We start from the raw sequence: 7416 nt of genomic DNA on the forward strand, positions 1-7416 counted from the left end.
GGAGAGGGAGAGGGAGAGAAAATTAAGAAACGGCTCACACAATTATGGAGGCTGACAAGTCCTAAGATCCTCAGTTGGAAGCTAGGAACCCAGAAAAGCCAACGTGTCATTTCGATCTGAAGGCTTGCAGGCTAAAGATTTAAGCAGGGCCAATGTTTCATGTCTGAGTCCAAAGGCCAGAAAAGACCAAGGGCCCAGCTCCAACAGACAGAAAGAATTCCGCCTTACTCAGGCTTTTTGTTCTATTTAGATATTCAACTAACTAGATGAGACCTACCCACATTAGGGAGGGAAATCAGCTTTAATCTACCAATTCAAATGTTATTCACATCCAGAAACACCCTCACAGACATACCCAGAGTAATGTCTGACCAAATGTCTGAGTACCCCAGGGTCCCATTCAAGTTGAAACAAAATCAACCATCACCAGATTGTAATGTAAATTTAGTTGGTAGATAGTTGAAAAATGCTTAGAACAAGGCATAATGAGCCTTCCTTACTGTCATTTTCAGATGAGACTGACTTCTATGGAAGTAAAATGACTTGCTGTTTAGTAATAACATGTTAACTATTACTAAATCTTCATTTTTCTTGTTACCCTTCCTTTTACTGTGACTTTAGAGACAGTCAAAAAACTACATACAGTTCCCTTGCCCTGTCAGCAAAACAGCTTCTGCATCAACTGATGATGATATAAGATGTTGACTATTTTATGCATTAAATCTTTACCTTCTCCAGGTGATTCCCTTATAAGATGGAAAGGAACTCATTAATAACACCTTTAATTTTTTTTTTTTTTAAATCAAATAAAATAAATGGCCACTATGTAAGCCTGACATCCTGGGAGAGTAACACATCAGGTCAGGCTCCCCATGGTGTATACTAGCTTTATTGGGTTGTTTTTCTCCTTTGTGAAAGCACTGACGATTTCAGAGAGGGAAAGCAGATGTCCTAGAGCGATACAGAGAGAGAGAAAGCTGGGCAAAGCAAGCCTTCAACTTATTTTCCCCAAATTAACTCTCTATCAGAGTGGGGAGAAATGACAAAGTGCTGGAAACCAAAGGGACACCTGAAGCTCAGCTCCCGTGTCCCAACCACTCCCAAGTCTTCCTCTCAGGAAGGTTTGTTTGGGGCCAAGTAATTGAACATGAAGAATCTACCCCGGCAGCTCCCCATCACACAGCTGTTTCTGAACGCCTTGATTTGGGTCTCTGCAGAGGATATAATCAAGGGAACTTTCCTTCAGATACATAAAATCTCCACGAATCCCAAAGCGCAGGTCCCTCTTGCTTTTGGCAGGCAGTAAGATGTTTCGGCTTTCAAGCTAGAGTTCCTTCTTCAAGGTCACCAGGTCATTGAGGAATTGTAGTAAAACAAAGACAGGCTTCCCATGGAGAGGTTTCAATAAAAGCTCCGTGTACACGAGGAAAATGCATCAACATATTAGCCCCCATTGTCTTCTCTGGCTCTTTATTGAAGGGAAAGGGACAATAAAATTATGGGGCGGGGGGAGGTAGGAAATGGATCTTTGAGCAAAAAATGAATAAAGGTTTCTTACAGGTCTTAAGACAATGTCAGAATATGCCTTTAAAACTTTTTTTTTAAACGTAGCATGTCATTTGAATAAGGCAGGGCCACGTGGGAAAGAGAGAGCTATAAAAAGGAATTGAGTCTAACGTCTGGTATATGATAAGTGTTCAGTAAATGTCTGGTGGATGAATCTGATCGATGAAAGAGGAAGCAATGGGAAGAGACAACAGTCACGATTAACTTCTGCATAAATCAGACATTCCTTAAATCTTTATTTCTTCTCATATCCAAACTCTACACCCGAAGAGATCTTTGAAAAACTGCTGGCCTTCATGGTGCTACCCTGCATGATGGTTTAGGTGGGAAAACACAGGATGGTCTGATGGGGTGTATCAGACTCACACGGAGGGCTCCTTAACACAAACGCTGAAGCCCACCCGCTGAGTTTCTAATTCATTAGGTCTGAGCTGGGGCCTGACACTTTGCATTTCTACCAAATTCCCAAGTGACGCTACTGCTACTGGTGGTCCAGAGACCACACTTTGAGAACTACTGTTTTAAGAGAAAAACCAATGGTCTGAAAGTTCAGAAAGGTGTTTTGTTGTTATTTTTTATTTTATTTTATATCAGGATATGCCAGTTTCAATACTGCACACCTTGAAAATGACTTAAACATAATAAACTCTATATATCTACAAGATAGATTTGTGTAATCTTTTATCATTAATATTTTTTCATGTATGCTATCAAATTAGATTCTCATACTAGCTTAATGAGATAGAAATGGCAGTAAGCATTATAACAATATTTTCGATAGCTCATTAAACTCAGATGATATAAAAATAAACGTCTTGAAGACAGGGATCATATCTTATGTATATTAGCATCCTTAAAACTTAGCAAAGTGAACAAAACATATACAGTGTTCGAGATTTAATTAGTTAATTACTTTTGCACAGAACTCATACGTGGTCAAACCAGAGATCAAACAGAGTCGTGTGATGCCAAATTCAGTGCTCTTTCTGATTTTCTAAACTACTATCACATCGGGGTATCTCTGCCACTATTTCCCTTCTATTTGTATGCCAAGGAGCAGATGAACCGCAACAGAGAAAATAAGCCACAAAACTGTAAGCTACTTAAAGATAGAGACAAAGGCATATTCATCTCCTCCTTCATACGAGAGTGTCTGATACACAGTAGGCACACCGTCCATGTCTTAGGGGTTGAATTGCGTGTCTGTCTTCCCTATCGGCTATAAAACCGTGACTGTATGTATCTGCCATCACGGAATTGCTGGCAGGCCTCAAGCCTGGGGATAAACTTCAGGGAAACCACAAGTCGTGGAGGAGAGCCACCTGGGGCTTGGGCCATATGGTTCTGGCTTCTTCCTCGTGGGAGGGAAGCAGCCTCTTTAGACCAAAAAGCTTAGGAGGGGTGCCTGCCAATTCTTCTAACTGGCAGCTCCAGACTGTAACCCTTGAGCTTGCTCTGCTATGCTTCCAAGTCCCCAAATGTGTTTAAATCAAGGGAATGCTGCTGAATTGAAATGGATTTCCCCATCGCTGCGAGGAAACAAGGCAAGCCTTAACTTTGACTTCTAAGCAGAGTCCCAAAGGGAGTATGCCTAATTAGACCAAGGATCAAACTCCTTCATGCCCTGCCAGAGAGGCCCGCTGAGTTTCTGTGGGCCGATGGCCATCGAATCTGTTTTCTGCTCAAAGTGGTCTGGCTTCCCAGAGAAAAAACATAATGTATGTTATCTTATCCAAATAATTTATAATGTTGGAAGATGTTTCCTAAATCGGCAATAAACTAAATGTTTTGTATTTCTGGTATTTTTACAAAAAGAAACAGCTTTCATAAGTGTCCCATTAATCATTTATATACATCTCACTTGGTTATTTAAATCATTATGTGCAAAATAAAAAGTTAGGCCTTCTTTACAAATTATGAGCAACTTTAACGTCCATAAAATCCAAGTCATTTGTTTTTATTTACAAAATTAGCTGTAATATTAATACAGGCCACAATTGCCATATACGACTGAAAGTTTGCTAAAAGCATTTTAAAACTAAGAATCGGATTATGCTTTTTTAAAGAACTCATACCTTAAATAGACATAAAATTATTTTTACTGAAAACTAGACATAACTGTTGAAATATTTTTCTCTCAGTGACAAAGCCATGTATTTATAAATCAAATGAGCACATTTGAGCACTCTATTTGTATTATTAAACCCTGCACAATGGAACTGTCTGGAAATCTTTATGTCCCAACCCATTTAAAAAAACCCCAGTTCCCTCAAGAGAAGGGTCTCAGATCCTTGGGTTTAGTAAGACAAGTCCCCAAGTGCAAGATGCATCGAGCCAAGAATGGAATAAGTGAGAGTGAACACGAGAAGCTAAGGTGAGAGGTGATTTGCAAAGGGCAGCTGGAGCTGAGGAAACATAAAACGATGAGGGAAAAAAAAGTTTATCAGGGAAAAGGGACAGGAAGAAGCCAAATGAGACAAAGGGCTGTGGTTTAGAAAAAGGGATGAGACCACAGTCGAGGTCCTCGAGTGAGATCTACTGGACACAGGGTGACAAATGGTGACTGCTGTATCTTACCTCTTTCGTGGTCTCAGCAACTCTGATTAAAAACAAAAACAAAAACAAAACAAAACAAACAAACAAAAAAAGTGTAACAAGAGGCTGTTGTTACTAGACATCTATGTCAGTTTTAGGAAAGTGTCTTGTAAGAGGAGACTAATTTATGCAACAAATATTTATTAAGCATTTATAGCGGGAGAAAAGCTCTTAATATTATTTGAACCAAAGTAAATATATTCTGAATTATTGATTGAATGTCTGCATATGTGTGTATGTGCATGCACAGACAAGCAAAGAAACCTATAATTGGAATAATTTCAGCAAAACATCCTGATAAATTCATGTCAGATGAACTATTCAGCAAAACAGGCCAACCACCAAAATACTTCCAAGTTGATCCAACATCACAGGTTAGCATCTAAGGATGACCAAAGCTTTGGCATCAGGAAGTCCATGTTTTTATCTTGTCACTAGTCCTAGTTGAATCACCTGAACTACTTAAGAGTCTCAGTTTTGTTCCATTTCAATAAAGGATTCATCAACCACTCACTGTTCGTATAATAAGTAGGTGTTACTGTCACCTCAGGAGATAGGCAACCACCCTATCCATCCTCAGAATAGTGAGAATAAAGGGTCTCGTCACCACTTCCACGGGGTGAGATGGTGTTCGGACAAAGGGATCCTTCTCATTTCTTCTCCATACTCTTTCACTTACTTACCACAAGCCCTCTCCCCTGTGACTTCTCTGCCAGGAGTGAAGCGTGTTCACTCATCTAGCCTCCCCAGTGTGCACGCACACACACACAGAACACGACTGCACATGTGTCATTTCTCAGATATGTTTATACACGACTGCTGTATAAACCTCTGCAATACTATTGTTGGCTATATATAATTGTGATTTTCTATTTATTTTCAGTCCCTCAATATCTGAAGAATAGAATGCCTCATTAACAGTGACTTCTAGAGCTGGCATTCCAGCTCAGAGGAAGGACGACGATCTCCTTGGCATATTTGAATCGGGGTGTGGAGGGCAGGTCTCAGGAAAATCTCCGCTGTATGGGCAAGCACAGCATCCTGCATCCCTTTCATCAGCCCCGCTGAGGCTCGCCGAACTCCCTAACAAGACCTACCAGCCCTGAGACTCAGGTAAGTTACTGTGTTTCCCTGACCACAGTGTCCTCTTTAGTAAAATCATGCTAATGATACCTGTCTTTCAGGGTTGCTATAAGTTTACAGAATGAGGTATGAGTAGTGCCTGTTTGGAGTGCATGGTAGCCAGAGAATACTTTATGGTCTAGCTCCAGACTAATCAATTTATCTATCTCTTCCTTATTTCTCTCATACACTATCTACTCTAGTTACACAGTAAGGACTTATGTGTCTCCTCTCATGCTTAGGGATATTTCTCTTCTTTCTATACTTTGACCTAGTGGGTATTATTCATCCTTTGTGGTCCAATACAAATGTTACTTCTTCTCCTTAGATCTTTGTTGAAGTTACCCACAAAATCACTCGGGAACTAATCCTGACCTATGCTTCCGGCATTCATACAGAATTTTCTTTACCTCCCTATTATAACACACGTTACAATTTTAGACAGATAGATAAATATATAAATAGATCCATAAATGACACAAAGTTACGTAGAAAGACAGACAGATATCCTGAGCCACCGGGAGCTCTCTAAGATCAGGGACAATTCCTTATTCTTTTTTCTTTTTAAATTAACAGACTGTGTTTTAGAGCAGTTTCATGTTCGCAGCAAAATTGAGTGGAAAGCACAGAGTTTACACATACTCCCCCTCTCCACCCCCCATCAGCCGCCCCACCATCGACATTCCGCATTCCTGTGGTATATTTGTTACAACTGATGAAACAACATCGACACATAATTATCAACCAAAGTCTATTATTTACATTAGGCTTCACTCCTATGTCATACATTCTCTGGGTTTTGACAAATACGCAATGACATGTATCTACCATCGAATTATCACACAGAATAGTTTCACTGTCTAAAACTCCCCTCTACTCCACCTAGGCACACCTCCTCCCTCACCTGTGAACCTCTTAAGCCACTGTTCTTTCTTTTTTTTTTTAATCTCCTTTTACAGAATGTCATAAAGTTGTAATCTTACAGTAAGCAGTCTTTCCAGAGTGGCCTCTTTTGCTTAGCAATAAGCATGTAAGTTTCTTCTGTATGGTTCTGTGGCTTGATAATTCATTTATTTTTATTGTCGAATAAAATTTCACTGTTGGATATACCACAGTTTCTTTGTCTATTCATGTATTGAATATCTTGGCTATTTCCAAGTTTGGGTAGTCATGAACAAAGCCGCTATAAACATTTATGTGCAGGTTTCTGTGCAGATATGTTTTCAGCACATTTGGATAAATGCAAAGGAGTGCCAATTGCTGGATTATATATAATAGTATGTTTAGTTTTATAAGAAACTACCAAAATGTCTCCTGAAGTGGCTGTACCATTTTGCATTTCCACCAGCAATGAAGGAGCGTTCCTGTTGTTCAATATCCTTGCCAAATTTGGGTGATGTCAGTGTTTTAAATTTTCAGCATCCTAGGTGTGTAGTAGTATCTCATCACTGTTTTAATTTGCTATTTCTGAATGACATAAGATGTTACTCTTTTCACATGTTTTCCATATGCTTGCTTGCCATCTGAATATCTTCTTTGATGAAATGTCTGTTCAGATCTTTTGCCCATTTTTTATTGGGCTGTTTATTCTCTTTGCACTGAGAGTTAAGAGTTCTTTGTATATTCGAGATAACAATCTTTTATCAGATATGTATTTCGCAAAGATTGTCTACAACCTGTGGCTTATCTTTTTCATTCTCTTAACAAAGTCTTTTGCAGAACAGAATTCTTTTGTTTTGTTCTAGCACTGTCTTTTCTCCATTGGTTTGCTTTTGTTCCTTTCTCCAAGATCAGTAGGTTATGTTTGTGTGGGCCTATTTCTAGCTCTGTTCTTTTCCATAAATCTCTTTGTCTATTCATTCACCAATACCACACCGTCCTGATTACTGTAGCTTTATAGTAATCCTTGAAGTGAATCTCTATAAAATAACCACGGGAATTTTGTTTGGGATTGCATTGAATCTACAGCTCAAGTTCATCTTTTTACTGCCTGGAACTGGCACAGTACTTGGCACATTTTGGGGGTCCCATTAACTTTTGTTGATGCCAGACATTCATCGAGACAAATTAAAGGTAGATAACTTGCTGCTACCACCCTAAAATCTTAAAACTGTAGGCTTTCAGTGGTTTTGC

This window comes from Pteropus vampyrus, unplaced genomic scaffold (assembly GCF_000151845.1).
Source record: "Pteropus vampyrus isolate Shadow unplaced genomic scaffold, Pvam_2.0 Scaffold5, whole genome shotgun sequence".
NCBI lineage: Eukaryota > Metazoa > Chordata > Mammalia > Chiroptera > Pteropodidae > Pteropus > Pteropus vampyrus.